Source organism: Cavia porcellus, unplaced genomic scaffold (assembly GCF_034190915.1).
Source record: "Cavia porcellus strain 051 isolate PalLab524CR breed Dunkin Hartley unplaced genomic scaffold, mCavPor4.1 scaffold_13, whole genome shotgun sequence".
In the NCBI taxonomy this organism is placed as follows: Eukaryota; Metazoa; Chordata; class Mammalia; order Rodentia; family Caviidae; genus Cavia; species Cavia porcellus.
This window is the reverse complement of record NW_026947496.1, coordinates 65,942,442-65,961,407: the sequence shown is the minus strand read 5'-3', so window position 1 is coordinate 65,961,407 and position 18,966 is coordinate 65,942,442. Positions and strand designations below refer to the sequence as shown.

At 38.4% G+C, this 18,966-nt stretch overlaps 1 protein-coding gene across 10 annotated transcripts in view; it reads right to left on the bottom strand.

Annotated features, from left to right (window-relative positions):
* Nucleotides 1–18,966, bottom strand: part of Grm7 (glutamate metabotropic receptor 7) — an 808,103-nt gene that overhangs the window by 211,004 nt on the left and 578,133 nt on the right. The gene's annotated exons all lie outside the window — the stretch shown is intronic.

The following is an 18,966-nucleotide window of genomic DNA, read 5'->3' as shown; positions in this document are numbered from 1 at the left end:
GGCCAGCTTTCACAGAGTTTCAGGATGTCCTCCCACTGCTTATTCTACTGCATCCACTGCCTTTGCAGTACTTTATTGACTATCCTTTCTGTCCCATAAGGCTCACGTTGGTATCACTGCAAACTAAGAGTCTGTGTCAGCTGAATAGCATTACCTATTCCAACACACTCATGAAATGCCAAGTAAAATTTATGAGCATACATTTTGCAGTTTCAGCGACTGTCGTGGCTCTTCATGCAACAGACATGCAGGATTCTAGTGAGGATTTAATTTCCACTTCATCTCTCTGCCCCCATCCTGTCTTATGCTCCTGTTCACGTGGCTGAATCCATATACTCCACTTCCTAGCAGTGTTCCTGGCTTCTGCTCCAGTGTCTCCCTGCTGTGGCAAATCCCAACAGCTGTTAGGTTGTATGAATAGACTTTTGGCTGGCTGGTGGTGGGCTTGAGAGATTCTTTCTTTTACTTGGAAGTGCCTCTTATGAATCACAATCCATCCGAAACATACTTCCAATGAATGTTAACTAAAACCAGTTTTTTTTTTTTTTTTTTTTTTTTAAATCGGTACTGGGGATTGAACTCATGACCAGATGCTTGCAAGGCAGGCACTTATGCCACTGAGCTAAATCCCTGGCCCTAAAACCAGCTTCTGCCAGGAACTAAGTTACAACCTGGAGAACTATTTATTGACTGCAATAATTGTTTTCTGACTTTTAAGGGCCAGATACTGTACTAGACATAGTAATACTGAGAATACAAGTCTCTCAAACTTTAGTGTCTAAGAATTTTTCAACAGTCACCTTAAAAATTTAGTTTCACAGGCCCTATTCCCAAAGATAATGATTTAGTTTGGTTGGCTGGCACACAACCACTATATTTTATATAGTAGAGGATTCTGTAGCGTATAGACTCCCTGGGAGAAACATTTAACAATGATTCGGAGCATCAACTCCCTTTTGGCCCACATTTTTGGCTCCTTCCTGTCTCCTCATAGTCCTCTATGACTTTTGTGGGAGCACACAGGAAGAAGAGGAGCTTTTTAAGAGACATATTGGGGCTTATTATATCAATGTCAAACCCAGAAAACTATGTCGATACAAATTAACCATTATTTTTTTTATAAAGTCCTAGAATTTTATAAATCTTCTAGTTGTCTCAATCTTATTTCCTGGAATCATTTTTTCCCCTATCATTGTATTTTCAGTAAATCCTTGATTTCAAATATCTTTCAGTCACTCACTTGCTAATGTGACAAAATCATACCAGCCACAAATGCAAAATTCAATGATAAGCCTTTCTAACATAACAGTTACTGAGATCCTGAAGATTTCCTCCCTCTTAGGTCAGGTTTGTTGCTGGGTTTTTGTTTTTTTTCTCTTCTAATGGTATGATTGTCAGGAAAGCATTCCTCTTACAGTTTTCCCAGATTTGCTCATTTCCCTTGAATGAGCATGGTGAAATGGCACATTCATTATTCAAATGCTATTAGTGTCTGGCCTTTCATCTACATGATGGAATAGAGCAGGAGGCCACAGTGCCACTGTCCAGAGATGCTGTGCTCACCAAGCCACGCCGAAAAGTGCAGCCTAGGAAAATGGAATGAGTGCTCTGTACCAGCAACACACTTCCATATTCTCAGAGGGTGCATCTGTCACAGGCAACTGGGAAGAGTGTTTTCAAGATTTAATTAGGGATACAGCGGGAAGAGAGAGTTGGGTGAGTTCATGTTGGGAAAAAACATTTATTCTGTCAACCACTCATTCTGCTTGCTCATCTACTTTGAAAATACAACAGGGTTAAAGTAGTAATTAAATACCTTATCATGAAATCAAGGAAGAAAATAAAAGATAAGGTAGAGAAAAAAATGAAAAAGGAATGTGTACGTTTTAGCTAGCTCAGGCCACCATAACAAAATATCATAGCTTGGGCAACTTTAACAAGAAAAAATTATGTCTCCTAGTTCTAAAAACTGAGAAGTGCAAAATCAAAGCTCTGGTCAATTCAGTTTCTGGTAATGTCCTTCTTTCTGACTTGAAGATGGGAGAGTAAGGGAAAGAGAGAACAGGAGAACAGGAGCCCCAGCAAGCTGTTACCTGATGGTTCTTCTTTTAAGGGTCTGAGGGCTTTAATTCCGTAACAGTGGCACTGCCCTTATGACTTCTTCATCCCTAGTTGCCTCTGAATGTCCTTAGCTCTAATTACTGAGGATTAAGACTTCAACAAACACACAGATTTCAGGATAACATATCAAAGGATTTCAGAAGCTGTTCACTCACCAGTTTGTGACTTTGACTTGTTAAACTCTGTGTTTTTCTATAAATCCAGAGGAAGAAAACGGAGAATAAGAGAAGAGCTTCTGCAACTGTTGGGAAGTAGCTACAGATATAACTGGAGTTCACAAGTATTTGGAGTGAGATTTCCTGATAATACAGCATGACGTAGGGGTCAAATTCTTGGCCACCAAAATAGTGAGGGTGGGGCGGGAGGTGGAAGGGGAGGGCAGTAACCCTGACCTTCACAGGTGGCAACAGAGGCAGGATTTGTAGCACTACCTGGAAGCAGTGATGGAGACAGAGGTAGCTAAAATGTTACCCATGAGGACACAAGGGCAGCAGTGCCCTGGGATTCTGAGAGGATTGGCTAAATGGACAAAGAAGAGCAGACACCTGTAAAATCTATGGATTAGCCTTCTAGTATTTTGAAACCCTAGTGTTTTTCCCTAGTTGATTGTAGTTAGACAGATAAAGCATGATACAGAAGGCAAGCATCTTCAGCTTCAGAAGCCAAAGTCTAGTCATATTAAAATGATCAGAAATAGCCAGGTCAATTCCACCTTTTCTCCATTTTTTTTTTTTTTTTTTTATCATACTTGATGAAGATCCTGCAGGCTGTGGGTACAGACTCACTAATGAAACCATTTCAGAAAGCAGCAAGATCAATAGAATAACCATACTTTTAAGAAAGGGAGGATATTTTGAAGGGGATTAACGGCAAAATAACTTTTACTGTAATATATTTTTTAGCCTTATTTAAACATTTGCCATGGTTTTTGGAAATTTCTCACAATTCTGAAGACAGGAAAATCTAAGATTAAGATGCTTTCTGATTTGATTATAGGGTGAGAATCCTTCTTTTTGGTCCAGAAATGGTGCCATCTGCTTCTCCACAGGGCAACAGGAGTAAACTCCTTTAGCCCCCTTTCCAAAGGGCACTGTTCCCTTCAGGAGGGATATATCACCATGACCTAATCTTCTACCCAAATTTTTACCTCCTTATACTAGAGTAGTCATGGCCAACCTATAGTGTGCATGCTGGAGAAAGCTGTCCAACACTGTTCTTGGGAGTTAGGGGACACAGATATCATACCATCCAGATTATAACAGGATCAAAGCCTGTATCTTTATAAGACCATCTAATCTAGTGGGAACCTAGGAAACAATTGGAAGCAAGGAATCTTTTCTTCATCTTACATAAAGTTCTACCACTTAGTTTGGTGGGGGGCTCCAAATAGGAGTTGAATTATTCACATGAGTTGAATAATTCTTAGCCAATCTGATTTTTGGCCTGATATTTACCCTCTACAGCTGGACAGTCATCTTGTGATCAAATTGACTCCCACATTCTCTACTTCACTTGGTTATGGCCTCCACTTTCAACTGAGAATTTGGAAAAGTGTAGGTGCCAGAGGAAAATAAAGAAACCAGGACATGGTAAGAAGGGAAACTCCATTTTTAAAATAGGAGTGTTCAGTGAATACGTGAAAACTAGAGTTGTCTTCACAATTATGTATAATACTTTGAGCTGACAGGAGTGCTTTCCATGCCCCACTCAGGAAAGCAGATCACATAGATAACTTCCCCCAGGAAAATGGTATCTATTTTAAATAGAAATCTGAATGCTATAATTATTGCTCAGTTGTCTATGTAACAATTCTATAAACCTTAGGCAAGGGTAGGATAAGAATTTGGACTCAGGAACTATGTCTTCTCTACACCAATCTTTAGGAAATAAAACGGAAAGGCCTCGTAGATTGCGAACAGGTAATACTGTGATCTCAGTTGATTTTGAACTTCGGATGTATTTGTTCCTGAAGTGTGGCAATGCTTCTTTGCACTTATATTTGGGCCATAAAAGAGACAAAGCATAGGAGAAATATATAATGTGAGGAAGTCCAGAAGAGAGGAGGATTAAATAAAGATAAAATGTGCTTTCATATGACTAGCCAGACGCATACCTGGTTGACCCAAAAACAGCTCTCAGATACATGAGTTCAACAGAATGTTGCCTGCTCCATATTTATTTCTTGCTTCTTCAGGCAGCAGGAATAGTTGGATTACCAAACTCTTCTGGGATGATGTGACTAAAAAATGGTCCATCCCGTAAATTCTTTAATGACTGACACCTCTTTTCTTCAAGAAATGAGATCCATGATCTCTACTTCTGGATCAGGCTGGAAGGGTTGAGATTATTCCAGCTAATAGACTATAATGGAAAAGAGGCCATGTGGTTTTCTAGGACCAAATCCTCGGGCTACAGCTTTCCCTGACTGTCTCATAACCCCTCTTAAGATACCTGCCCATAATAACCAGCAGCCATGCTTTAAGGAAGTATAACTTGCCTACAGACCTGGGTTACTCACACAGGCCCTTAACCAAGAGTCAGAATCAGCCTCCAAGAAGAACTGTATGTAATTGAGTCTTCAAATGATTCTTATGTTCAATCTTTGTGCCTCTCTACCGGGTGTCATGTTGGGCAGACAGGAGCTATTCTCACCAAATTCTGTCCAACTGGTCAATTTAGGAGCAAAATAAATTTGTCTTATTTTGAACCACCAACTTTTGGGGTAAGGTTTTTCCCCCATACTATTAAACATTACTGTCACAGATGAGTAGATCTTAGGTGTAAAATGGGACACTGGATAATCAAGAAATGACTCTAATTTTACTTTATTGTAACATGGACTTATGTATGACCATATGACTTCTTTGTAACTTGTTTGATCTCCCCTAGTTAAGTACAAACAAAGGAATCCATTATCTGAAATGAATATTTAAACTGAGAAGTCCCTTGTGGTAACAAAGGTCCTAGACCCAGCAGATGAAGATGCAGCTTTTAGAAGGACGGGAAAACTAATGGATAAACAGCGGTGGTACATTGGATGCTAAAGCTTTCAAGGTCCACTGAGAAGTGATGTGGTTGAGTAAAAAAGAGCTGTACATTTATAGTGAAAGCAGGAAAGAAGGAAAAAAAAAAAAAAAAAAAAAACAAAAAAACCAGGGTTACAATTTCCACACTGCCATTTTCTAGCTGGGCAAGTCACTGAACATCTTCAGATTTCATTTTCCTTGAATGCAAAATTGGGTTAATAATGCCACCTTAGTACAGTCACTGTGAAGATTCAATTAAATGGGTTAATGGTCAGAGAAGTGCTCAAAACTATTACATGAATGAGAATTATGAATGAGAGTAAAATGAATTTTTCAAAAAGGACTAATGTTAAAATAATCAGCCAAACCTGAACATTAATCAGAGGTCTAGTTTTCATGAGACAAAATTAAGTACTTATTTAGTTAACCTATGTGGAGAGCTATTTCATGAAACTCATTTTCCATTTACTGATAACCATCTTCCTAATTTCTATTTGGGCAGCCATAATTTGAAATTCACCTGGCCTCTCCAAGTTTGATTGGTTTTTAGCCAAAACATAATTTATAAAAAACTAGAGCTGGCAGCTGTGCCATTATAATTTTGACATTTTAAAAACCCATCCAGTTCAGAAGTTATTTTTCTTAGCAGTTTAATATCAGTGAATTAATGGCTGAGTGACAGAAGTAAGCTAAAATCAAGAAAATAAACCTTATAAACAGAACCTTTCCCCAGAAAGAGAAAGTAGTTTTTTCATTAGTACAGGCCTTGTGAAGATTTAATTAAATGAGTTGTTTCTGAATAAGGTACCATCAGCACTTTACCCAAGCCACAGAGTGCAAAAGCTTTCCCTGGGAGGCCTTGTATTGTGCAGAGCCACCAGATGGGGTGAACTTGGTATCTTCTCCACCTCGAGCTCCATGTTACAGAACTTCTACTGACATGGTTAGAATCCCCTGGCTCTCTGGAAGTCTACCAAAGCCTACCCTCCCGGTGGAAGATACTGAAGCCTCTTGGAGATGAATGGATCACACTGTTGCCATACTCAATTGGGGTGTAACATGAGGGCTCATGAACTACCATATGCATGCAATTTGCAATTTGTTCAGGTCCCACTTCTGCCACATATCAGTTCAATCAGCTTGAGACAACTCCCGAAATTAAAACCTGGGAATAAAAGATTGGCAAACCTTGTTAAAATGCTATACAACTGAACTACAATAATCCCTGTAAAGTGTTACTGCTTGGCCAATACCTCCCCAGAAAAATAACTAGTAGTTTGCATCAAAAGATAAGTACTATTACTACTACAATAATACCAAGAGTTTGATTATTTGTATAATAACACCTATTTTCTGCTCAGCAAACGTTTATAAAATACCAACTATGTCTAAAGCATGGATGAGGCAAGTTCTGTGAAATTCAAACAAAATGATTCAAAACCTTTGTTTGCTTTTTTCTTTGACTGCACTGATAGGAAGCACGTAGGATAGTTGAGGTCTCAGTGTTATTTATGCTGTCCTGGCTGGTCCACTCTCCTCTGCTTGTTACCTGGAGCTCAAGGTACTAGGAGTGTTACAGAGTGTGAAAGATGCTGGTGTGTCTGCTTTGTCAAATGATTAGTTGAGAGGATTAAGTATGCTTGGGGGAAGCTGGCAACAACAGCAAGTCTGACACTGTTGGAAAGGACTGCAAAGAGGTGACTCTCAGGAAACCAGAATTAAGATTTTTCTCTAATGGCACCAGTTAGATTCCATAGTAGTTTGCAAAGTTAATTCAATGTAAATAGCTAAGGCTCTAAATAGCTAAGGCCCTGATAAAGCTTCAGTGCAAAAATGTTAAAATGTTGTGTAAGTAAGGAGTATGCTTGGTTGTCAACGGAAGTCCAGAGAGAATCACGCTGCAGTGACAGATGTGGGCGGTCCCCTGCGAAGGACTGGATAGTGTGCTTAGGTGGCACACCTTTCGATCATGGAGTGCATGTGTTCGACTCTCATAGCTTGAAACTACCTAATATTCTGATTCACACTTCTGGTTCTTACTGCATGCTCTCTGAGTATTTGTGGTAATCTCGGTTCCCTTGTAATTGTTTTAGAAATCAAAAGTACTATTCACACCAACTTGAAAGAAAATACTCCTGACAGTATATTTATTTTTAAGGATTTATGAGCCAAGACCTATCTAGTCTCAGTTCAGAAGATCTCAAGCATGAACGATGGGCATTAAAGACTGAAGATATAGCCCTTTGTTCTGGCTTAATCATGGAATAATTGGGAATCTTCAAAGTGACAGGTAGGCCTGCCTCTGACATATCTTGATGGCACCATAAGACTTCCTCTTTGGTAAGGCTTGAGAACTTTCAGAAAGAAGCCCTCATAGCTCTAGTGACGTAATGCTTTAGTATCCTTTCTCACGTTGGTTTGGTAAAATGGTGGCAAGTTTTGATTTCTTAGTTGCTGTAGTTTGGATCTGGAATGTTCCCCAAAGATCTATCTGCTGAGGTCTTAGCTGCCAACTTCTGGCAATACTGGATGGGGAGGGGGTGGAGCCTTCAGGAGGTGGGCTGAGAAGCAGGGCCCCATTAGCAGTGGACCTTGAAGAGCACATTAAGGCTCCAGTGCCTTCCTGTCCTTTTCTTTGTTCCAAGCTGCATGAAGTGCATGGCCCTCTTCTACGTCATGCTCCCTGCCATGCCATACTGTGCTAACACAGGCCCAAAGCACTAAGATCACAGACTGAAATCACTGAAACCTTGAGCCAAAATAATACTTTCCTTGTTTTAAACTGATTATCTCAAGTAGTTTTTCAGGTGTAGAAAACTCACTAATATATTAGCTTTATCTTATCATTTAATGCAGTGGTTCTCAACCTTTAGAGACAAATTGGCTTCAGAGACAAATTTCATGAAAGACAAGTTTACCATGGAATGAGGGTTGGACAGAACAGAGAGACATGGTTTTAGGATTAGTTTCTCATAAGGAGTGTGCAACCTAGATTCTTTGCATGTACAGTTCACAGTAGGGTTCATGCTCCTAGGAAAATCTAATTACTCCTTCTCTGCCTGCAGACACAGTTCCGGCAGTAATGTGTACCATGAGGAGAAGCTGAAAATATGCATGAAATTTTGTTTAACTGCCCACCACTCACCAACTGCTGTGTAACCCAGGTCCTAACGGATCATGGACCTTCACAAGTCATGCACCCATACTTCTGTGACCACAGGACTTTGGGGGAATCCCTGGCTTAATGCTTTAAAATCACAAGCAAAGAATTAAGATAGTAGTTGGTATTCGTGGGAGATGTTCATCCCTGCAGAGACAACTAAGAATATCTAGTAACATTTGTGATTGTCACCACAGAAGCTGCCACTGGTATCTAGTGGTTAAAGACTAAGGATTTTGCCAAATTAAATCTGTTGCAGTGCACAGGGCAACCCAACCCTCTGCCTAAAGTCATACACAAAGAAGCTTCTAAATGACAACATCAGTAGCCTTACAGTTGAAAAATTCTGAGGTAAGAAAAAATATGTAGTATTTTTCTTTTTTCTTTTTCCTTTTTTGTTTAATGCTGTACTTAGTTTGAAAGGGCTAGAAAACTAGTATGTCTGGAGTACTTGTATATGTAACAGGTGATTTTGAATTTGTATTTTTCTAACAACATTGAAATATTGATCAGCATTTCCATTTTATGCATGGAGAATTTAGGTTAAGAAGGGTTGAATGACTTTGTCACAAAACTGAAATTCAAATCCACATCTGTTTGAAGTACCTGATGTCCTCCTTGACTCCTTAACTTAAATTCAAAAGACAAATAAAAATTTAACTAAGTCCCAAATACTATTAAATTGTACAAGTATGAAAATATAAGCCAAGTTTCATTGAAAAGGACCCTGAAGAATAAAACCAAGTGCATGTGTCTTATGCAGTGTATTTCCCTGAATGCTACAGTGTGTGAAAGAGAGGGACCACTAATCTTGTACATACTTAGACTAAAGTCGGGCTCAGCCTGGATTATTATTGCAGTGTGCTTGTTTGATGTTAATTATTCACCTCTGCAAAATGAGATGGTCCCATAGTTCTTAGAGGGGAAGGCAGGTAGAAGTACCCAAGCTCTAAAGGACTGTAGAAAAGCAATTTTCCTCCCTGTAGTGGGCAGAAACAGGAGTAGGATTTCAGCTGGTAGCAGCCACTCCAGCCAAGTCCTGCTTTGATGACAAAATGAATAAAACACCAGATATATCAGAGCCTATATCTTGTTAACAAACTCTGGGCTATTTTTCTTTTACCAAATATCTCAAATTTAGCTGGCTTCAAATTACCTGGGGAGAATATTAAAGATACAGACACCTGAGGTCCTATCCCAGGAATTTCTGACTCAACAGGAATCTACAGTTCTAAGAAGCACTTTTAGGTGTTGTCGTTCTGTCGCAGAGGGATCTTGATAATAACTATCTTAAGATAGTCTCTACTGAGAGTTATTTAGAATAGGCCTGTGTCTCTAACCTCTTATCTTTGTCCACCCCTGGGATTTTTCAGTAGAATTATGTATTTTTGTATATATATATATATATATATATATATATATATATCAATTATTTCTTAACAGAAAAAAGTCAAAAGGATATTTTAAAAATTACTAGTAGTAGCTAACATTTTCAAATTCAAACTTCAAAAAGACAATTTGCTTGAAGCTTCATTTTCATGAATTCACTGACACTCAACATAAACCTTATACTGGATGCTGTTATTATCCCAATCTTACAGCAAGTGAAATAGTTGCTCAAAACACACAGTTGAGACAGCTGGGCTTAACTCACCTAAAATATTGCTCTTTAGAAATTTTTAGTTGAAATATAAGTTATACATAAGAAGGACTGAAGTAAGCAGAAAAATTACCAAGAATTCAGAAAGACAAAAGAGAATATCCAGAGAGGGTTTCAGGCAACAAATGGTTTTGGTGTAATCAAATTATGCAATAGCTTGGAGTGCTGGTACACACTTCTAACCTCAGCTACTTGGGAGCCTAAAGCAAGAGTATTTCACGTTCAAGATTCGCATAGTTAGCTTCAAAAGATCCCATCTCAAAATAAAATTTAGACAGGATGTAGTGGCATATGCCTGTAATTCCAGCATAGAAGCAGGAGGCTGAGGCAAGAGACTTGTAAGATTTAGGTCATCCTGGGAAATTCAGTGTAGCTCAGGGGTAAAGTGCTTGCCTAGGAGGTACAAGGCCCTGGGTTCAACTCCTAGTATTACAAAACAAGGTAACACAAACTGCACAGTAACAATTTTCTTGAGATCCCATTGGAGGGAGAGACTACAGCAGGACTGAGGGTAAGAAAGTAGATATGGATGCCACTACTAACAGGATGGTTCTAGAGGAAAATGCCATTTTGTAGCTTTTGTAGAGCATCTGTTTTCTGTTCAACAATCTCCTTAGGCCGAATTCTCCAATGCCTTCCTTGAAATACTCCTAGGAATTGAGAGCAATTCCCTTCTCCCTGGACTCATTTATTTTCTCCAGGTACTGCTGCCAGCCATCTGTAACTGTAAACAATAGTTCCATTTGGGACAATTAAAATTGATTTTCTATTATGCTAAAAACACTTAATTAGTATTCTTGCCTTTACCACATTGATGAATGTCTTTAACCTCAGCACTGCAAGTCTGTGAAGGAGAAAGACATCAGAATTCAGACCGGCCACATAACATGCCTCCCAATCCTTTACGATTCTCTTCTCTGGAGAGCAACCATCTTTATCTTTCTTAAAGTAGCAGCTTTTGGGTTCCTTCCCCATTATACCCCAGACTGGGTAAACATGTATTCCTCTGCATGTGGACAGTGCATTTCAAATATAGCTGACTTCGTATGGTACGCCTAACTCGAAGAGCAATGCTCACCAACATTCCTACATGAATACCTCAAATTCCCATAAGTTTCTCTTCAGCTCAGAATCCCAAACCAAATCACAAACAGGAAGATAAATGAAATCCCCAATACTCTTACTCTATCCAACAGATTCTTGAGGAATTTTCCCTTGAAGGGTGAAATAATGAAAACATATTTTACTGCCATAACACACACACACACACACACACACACACAGTGTCCAGTGTACACAGGCTCTGTAAACATTGTAAGTATTGCAGAGAAACTTCATCCTTAGCCCGGGAGTAATTTACTGTACTCTTCTATCATTCATCTTAAAAAGTAATAAGTCAATTTCACTTTCTTCAGGCTTGTAAGAGATCTATATCTTCTTCATCTGTTTAGCAAAACCCTCCCAGAAGAATGAAATTCAAGCCCAGTAGGCAATGAAAACTGCTGCTCTTAGGCCTTTTCACAGTCACTGAACATTGTTTTTAATTTTATGCAGCATGTCTTGAGGGTAAAGATTGTATATCGCCATCAGATGTAATGAGAGAAGCTCCTTTTTGCCCAATCCACCTTATTCCACCTCTTTAGACAAACAAGAATGCCTTTGCGGCTTCATTTAGAAACCCCGGGCTTAGATCTATTAACATAAAATTTATAACAGTTCTGAACCTAGATTCAGAAAGTCACACTAAACATCCAAAAACTTACCTGGGTTTCCCCTGGTGCCCGTCACCATGGCATGAGACAGCACAGGTATGGGTATGATTGTACTGGATGTGATGTAGCTGGGCAGACAAGATGTGACATTTCTGATGAATGAGAGCACAGCCTGTAATGAGGACTCCACTCAATCTCAGTGACATGAGGTCACAGTGTCAGGTACATACCCCTCACTGTTCAGCAGCCTCTGAAATTGATCAGGTGGCAAACAGCTTCTGTTGATCTTTGGAAGGAGAAAGGAGTCAGCTCAGCCATAATTTTATCTTGGCATCACCACTGGGTTCTACAGTGGACATCTGTTCCTTTTGCTAAGTTTCTATATGGTGGGGACATTAATCAACATTCTTCTTTCACCCCAGTCTCCACAGTCAGCCTACAGGAATTTGCCTAACGCAGCCACTCAGAGCTGTTTCCAGGAATGTAAAAACTGAGCCAGTTACAGTAAGAAAGGGAGTGAGCACACTGTCTCTGATGGTGACACACTAAATGACACCATCTGCCTTTTTTGCTAACTAGATTCTTCACGTTATTCTGCTTTTTCAGGTCTATTTGCTGTTTGGATCCATTATCTAATGCAACAATTGGATAACTTTTGTATGAAGGACCAAGTGGCAAATCCTTGAAATTTTTCTGGCCCTATTGTCTCAGTTAAAATTACCTCACTCTGATGTTGAACTACAAACATGGCCACAGAAAATATGTACTCAACTAAGCATGGCTATTGTCCAATAAAATTTTACTTACGGACCCTGAAATATGAATTTCATATATATTTTTGCACATAATGCCATGTTATTCTAATTTTTCCAATAATTTGTAAATATATAAATTATTATTAGTCTATGGGCTGTAAAAAAATAGGCAGCAAGATAGATTTGACCTGAGCTCAGAGCAGTATCATGAATTAACTCATTTCCTACCAATAACTGTATTTTATCTTACGGGAGTCAGTTTCTGTTGCCTGCTACCAAAGACAACAGACTATAATATAAAATGAATTCATCTGATTCTAAAGGAAATTGGCTACAAGGTTCTCCACACCCTTCAATTATTTTCTTGGTCATTCACGCATTCAATTTGTGTGGAGCACCTTTTATGCTCTAGAGACTATAACAAGCCTCGAGAAACCAGCTATAATTTAGGCCAACAAGTTCTTGTCTTCTTGAGAGAGCTTTTCACGTAACAAGCACAAGCTACACAGATGAAAAATAAGTGAGGGTATTTAAAGAATCATTTATGGCTGCATGGGATGTTCTCTGGGGAATTTGGATATTCAAAAGGTATGCTCTTCAAAAGAAAAAAGGTGAGAAAATCCAATACAATATAACAGGCTGACCAGAAACAAGTGAGTGAGGACCGTGGTAATTTACCTCTGAAATTAGCTGAAACTTCTAGAGAGTAGGGGAATACAAGACAAAGGCTATCAAAAGGAAATTTAAAATCTCTAGTTTTGAGATACAAAATAATAAACTATCAAATCTCAAAGGCCAACAAAAAATTGTTTCATTCAAGGCATTTTTTTTGTTAGAGGTTAAAATCAAAAACTATATATTACAGATGGTGCCAGTTCCCTTGCACAGCTTTCCAGGTGTGGATGGAATCCCATACAATAAAACGCATCACATATAATAAAAGGTTTCAAGATGATATGCAATTACACAAGCAAAATGAGAACTGTAGCTTTTCAGTCCTCATTAGCGATTCCATATCCTTCTTCTCCTTTGTTCTTTTTTGTCCCTGGTAGCTAGGTTTAGGAGATCTTCCCTTATATTAAAGGAAATCTCTCCAGCTGAGAAAATAAGCCTGGCCCCACTTGTCATGCACTTACAGGAAATGAACTGCGGCTGCCTTATCCATCAAGCCCTTGTGAAGTGCTACTAGAGAAAGATTACTATTGCACTGACTTTGAGACTGTCATTTTCTGGCTTAATTAACTTGAACTATTGCACCTCTTCCTAGAGGAATTATGGTCCAAATCTATTGAGAGAGGGCTTATTGGAGCTATGAAACAGACCCAAAATCCTGCCTCTCTTAGTGCTGGCATCCATGTGCCGATGCACACATGGCCCATTAGGTGGACATGGGACTAAACGCATTTCAAGAACTTATGGCAAATAAGTGAAAATATTCTGAGTGAGTGACTCCAATGTGACACTACTGATACTTTTCCAGATATTTCACTAAATTCTGAAACTCTTATTTTGTTTTGTTTTTCTCCTGCAGGAAGTGCTATAAGAACCATTCTTTCCCCGAAAAACCTGTTCAATCTGCTATGAAATCAGTGAAGAGTTATAAGAAAACGATTATGAGTATTTATACAACCACATAACCAATTGAACTTTTTATCATTGTTACCTGTATATGTGGATGTTTACATGTATATAATTATATATTAACATTCTTTAGCTGCAAATGTTTGTTGATCATACATTCTTTGGGTCCACATGTAAATATAAAGTATCTATTGAAATAGTATTTAAAGAAATTTTACTTCAAGGCATAAGTTGATGCCTAGTTTCCAAAATCTGTTACTTACTTTTAGTTTTTACTTGTACACAGGATTGATTATGAATCTGATTTCACGTCTTAATTCTACTTTATCACTCAATGGCTAACACTGATACTATTGTCAGGTTTATATAGCTATAGATAGGCCTCATCACCTTTGTTTACTGAATAACCCAAAGATAATTTTATATTAAGTGCCTGAAAAGGAAAACCACTGGCCTAGAGTTTTTAGTACTTAAACTTTCAAAATGCTTCCTTTTTCTTAATTCCTAGATGAGAGAAACAAAGTGTGGTTATCTAAATGCTAAGCAAAGACTAGTTAGGAATTTTACATCTTTTCAACATAGATTATAAAATAAATATAGTAGAATTTCTATTTATTTGGAATCTAATTGATTCCTTATATATAATACAAGTTCTTTAAAAACTTAAAAAAAGAACAGGACATATTACATTATGCACATAAGCAATATTTAAAACATCAAAACACCATCAATAAGCTAGTATTTTCTCAATAATTACTGATTAATAATAAGATCCCATCTATGTTCTCTGCCTGAAGTATGTTAGTAGCTACACCAGTTAGTAGTTATACCAGTTCTTCAATAGGACTACGGATTAAGAGAGAATGTGGCTTCCACTTTTATCTCTTCAAAGGTTAATTGACTTCAGTTACTCCGTATCCCTTATCAAACTACAGGATTCTTTTTACTCTGACAACTGTCTGAAGGAGAGCAAGTGTTTTTCCAGAAGCAGCTTTCCCTCAAGACAGATACAGAATGCTGTCACAACTTGCTTTTCTAAAACCAGGTTTGATTCCTATTTGCTCATACTTCTCTACATAGACCATCTTACAAACGGTGAAAGACAAAAAATATAGTTGGTGGGCTGATATTCACCTGTCCTATCAGCCCTGTTTTGACCAGATGTTCTCTACTTTTAGTCTGTTATTGGGATTCTGGCTTCCAAGTCCTCTATGCTGGGCTGTTTCTTTTCTGGTTCTCAAGCTTAATAAGAGAAAATTCCATTCCTCTGTTGAAATTAACTAGAGTCAATTTCTGCTACTTCCAATAAAGCATCTCTACCTGACAAATAATTTGTTCAACTAATGTTTTATAAATGGCCAGGTGTTTTGATTCACTTTTGGAAGAATGTAAAATATCAGGTCAAAGAAGTTCACAACCTAGAAGGCAAGATTATAAAAATAGAGAAGGGTGCCTAATGAAAGGTAGCTTGTGTGGGAGGGGAAACTAGAGATTGAACCCAGGGCCTTTGCACTGAACTAGACCCACGGGATTTTTGTTACTTAATCTGACACATAGTCTTGCTAAATCACTAAATTGCATTGGCTGGGCTGGAATTTATGATCTTCCTGCTTCAGCTTCCCGGAGTACTGGGATTATAGGCTAAAGCCATCACATCCAGCTCTAAGAAAATGTTAAACCTTCTTAGATGCAGAAACATATGGGATTCTTTGTTTATATTCCCACACATCAGGTACCTGATATATATCCCTTAATGCATCAGCTGATATTCCAAGTATCCATTCTTAGAGAAGAGATTCATTGTGCCTTGTACCATGTGTAACGATAACATGGGACAGATGCTGCAGCATTTCTTTCTGAGTTGTCTTATCTCTGTATTCATTAATTAAAGCAATTAAGTTGGATACTCTTTTTTATTTTCAAGCTGACCTGAAAGAGCTGACAGTTCAATTGAATTCATCAGCTAAGTCCCTAAAGTTACAAGCTCTTATAATTTGCAATTGACTTCAGAGGCTTTAGTAAACAATGACAAACATGCTGACATTTCCAATCTCTTTTAACTCAGAAAAATAATCATCTTTAACACAACGTTTTAGCATCATATACAGAGGGTGTGTGCAATGCACTACCAAGTGGGGGATCCATTCTGGAGTAGATGATTAAAAGATAATGCTTTCAGTACAACAGAGTCTTTATTAAACAGGAATAATCACCAGAGATGTGCCAAATGGTTGGTAATGTGATTTATCTACAGTAATTCCAGAAGTCAAAAGAACTGAAATATTTTGCACTTGACTTGATATTCAGGGAGGTCTCAGGCACAACTTGGGAAAGTGTTAGATTTTATGCTATCGGTGCAGTGGTTATTGTCATCTAAGGAAGAGCCATACCCTGTATTTTTTCCCATGGTACTGAGAACTTGATGAGAGACATGGGATACATGAAAACAATGGTTGAATTTTATTTAGACTTTTTTCAGGAATTCTTTTGTTAACAAAGTTTAGAAATATCTAGAATTTATGATTTGGTAAACAAAAATAAAGAAAAAAGAAAGATCTATGATAGATTTCTGCACCCCTTGGGAAATGATCACTTCATCTACATAGTTTTCCCCTGCCCTGCTTCTTAAACAATTTTTGTGGTACTTGTAGTGATAAGAGCAGCTATAGCCCACAGAGTAAATCACATGCCATATGCATTGGTATATCTACTTTATGAGCAAGGAAATGGGCAGGAATTTACACCGAGGGTCAGAGGTGTCTTGGTTAGCTCTCTTTCTTGTTATTGAGACAAAATACCTGACACCCAAATTTAGGGAAGGGAAGGTTTATTTCTTACATGTGGAGGATTCCGTCTATACTCAGTTGGGTCCAAGGAAAAATGACATGGCTGAGGGGCAGCAATTCATAGCAGCTGCAAACAGCAAGTGCAAATAACATAAGAGAAAAAGACACACGTTTTCCCCACCATTAGTCTGTACACTGGCTCCATCCCTGGGCAGGTAGAGCACTCATACCACCAATCTCAGTGCTAGACAACCAGTGATGAATGATAGATTCAGCCTTGTCCATAATTGCATGAGACTCGGGGGGCTATCAGATATAAACCATAACAATATCACAGATTTGATCAATTCAAACCAAAAATAAGAAGATGTATTAAATAAACCGAGGCCTATGGAAAGAAATTAAAACAGAGGATCAAAATCAACTGGTAAAAGGACACATTCATGGATTATAATAGATCCTAATGAGCACAGACACCTTTCTTTATCTTTCTGTGTATTTACCGAAATAAGATTATTCTTTCATATCCACAGTAAAATTAGTCAAATCAGGAACATGAGCACTGATATTCTATATTAATCTACTTTCCATGTTTGAAATATACTACTTGTACCAATAATGTAGCAATATCCTGCTTAGCACTTTTTTCCCATTGTGACAACCAATCTGGGAACATGTTTTGCTTTTAAATGGCATACAGCTCTAGTTTCTTCTACTCTGAAAAACATCCTGATTTTATGTTTTCAAGACACTGCTACTTTTTAAGAAAATGAGCTTTTTTCTTTCTTATTTGACTTTTTCCCCACTGTTTGTTTGTCATGAAATTACACTTAAGCATCTATGTCCAGAATTATATCTAGATATTCTTTGTATATCATGCACAGACACTTATGAAATCTAGTTGCCTCTCACGTTGTAACTAATGCTCATGAATCAAGATGTCCTTGGGATTCTCCAATGAATAGATAGTATTTTCTGTTGCATTCTGTCAGTGGTGTGTTGAGAGACAATGTAGGAGCACTGACTGTGACAATATGATTAAACACTGCTTGACCTATCTACAAGTTTCTTCCCAGACTCTTTTACATTCTCCTATTGATAGGAAGAGTATGTGAACTTTATAAATGAAAATTTATGGGCAATGATTGATACTGGAAAAAGGAGGCAATAAAAACTGAATTTTATACTTTCTCTTTGGATAGGCTGATATAGATCTACTTTTCCTAGCTCTTCCCACTAAGTACAACCAAGAATTCTGAAATGCAATGAGGAGAAGATGATTTGGCATCAGGACCAAACACTAAAGGAGTAACACAGGATCTGATGTCCCCCCTTCCAAAAGAAGGTGACAAAACCTGGTTTTCCTTTACTCATAACCTAGCAATGGAAAACATTCCCAATAGGTTTATCCCTCTCTGAAGTAGAAGAGAAGCTCCTAACAACATCAGATGAGCCTGATATCAGCCAACGGAGATCTACTGGAAGTAGAAATAAGCTTTCAGGAGAGGCACTTCCTGATTGGGTCCCCTTTTCCATTGATACTGACATAAGCAAAGAAAGCCAAGCCTAAAAAGAAAACCCAGCTGTACCAAGGGTTTGGCCCAGGAGACCTCATTAGAATAAATGAGGGCCCCAGTAACAGCAAAGAGCCTGCCTCAAGTTGCTTCTGTGTCTCTGAAGATTCACATTTTCCTATTTGTTTGCTTTGCCAGGTAGAGAAAGTCAGAGTGTGGCAACAACTGGAGGATCTCATTACAGCCCTCCTCTACTAAGACATCAGCAGTGCGGAACTCCCTACACAGCCGCATCAGGGGCCACAGGAATCCCCAGCAACTAAAAAATAAAGCTAGTGAAAATAGCCCGGCAAAGACAATTAAATTAAATGCATAGATGGCATGTGGGAAGCCAGTTTTTCCAGCACCATTTATTAAAGCAGCTATCTTTCTTTCAGAGTATGCGGTTAGTCCATCTGTCAGAGATAAGGTGGCTGATTGTGTTTAGAGCTGTAGCCCAGGATGCCCTTGAACTCACAGTGATCCTCCTTCCTCAGCTTCCCAAGTGCTGCCATTAGGCGTCTGTACTGCCATGCCCAGCTGCTTCCCAAATTTGACAAAAGTCACAAGAAATCCAAGTTAACCACAAAAAGGATTAACTTAAGAAATACA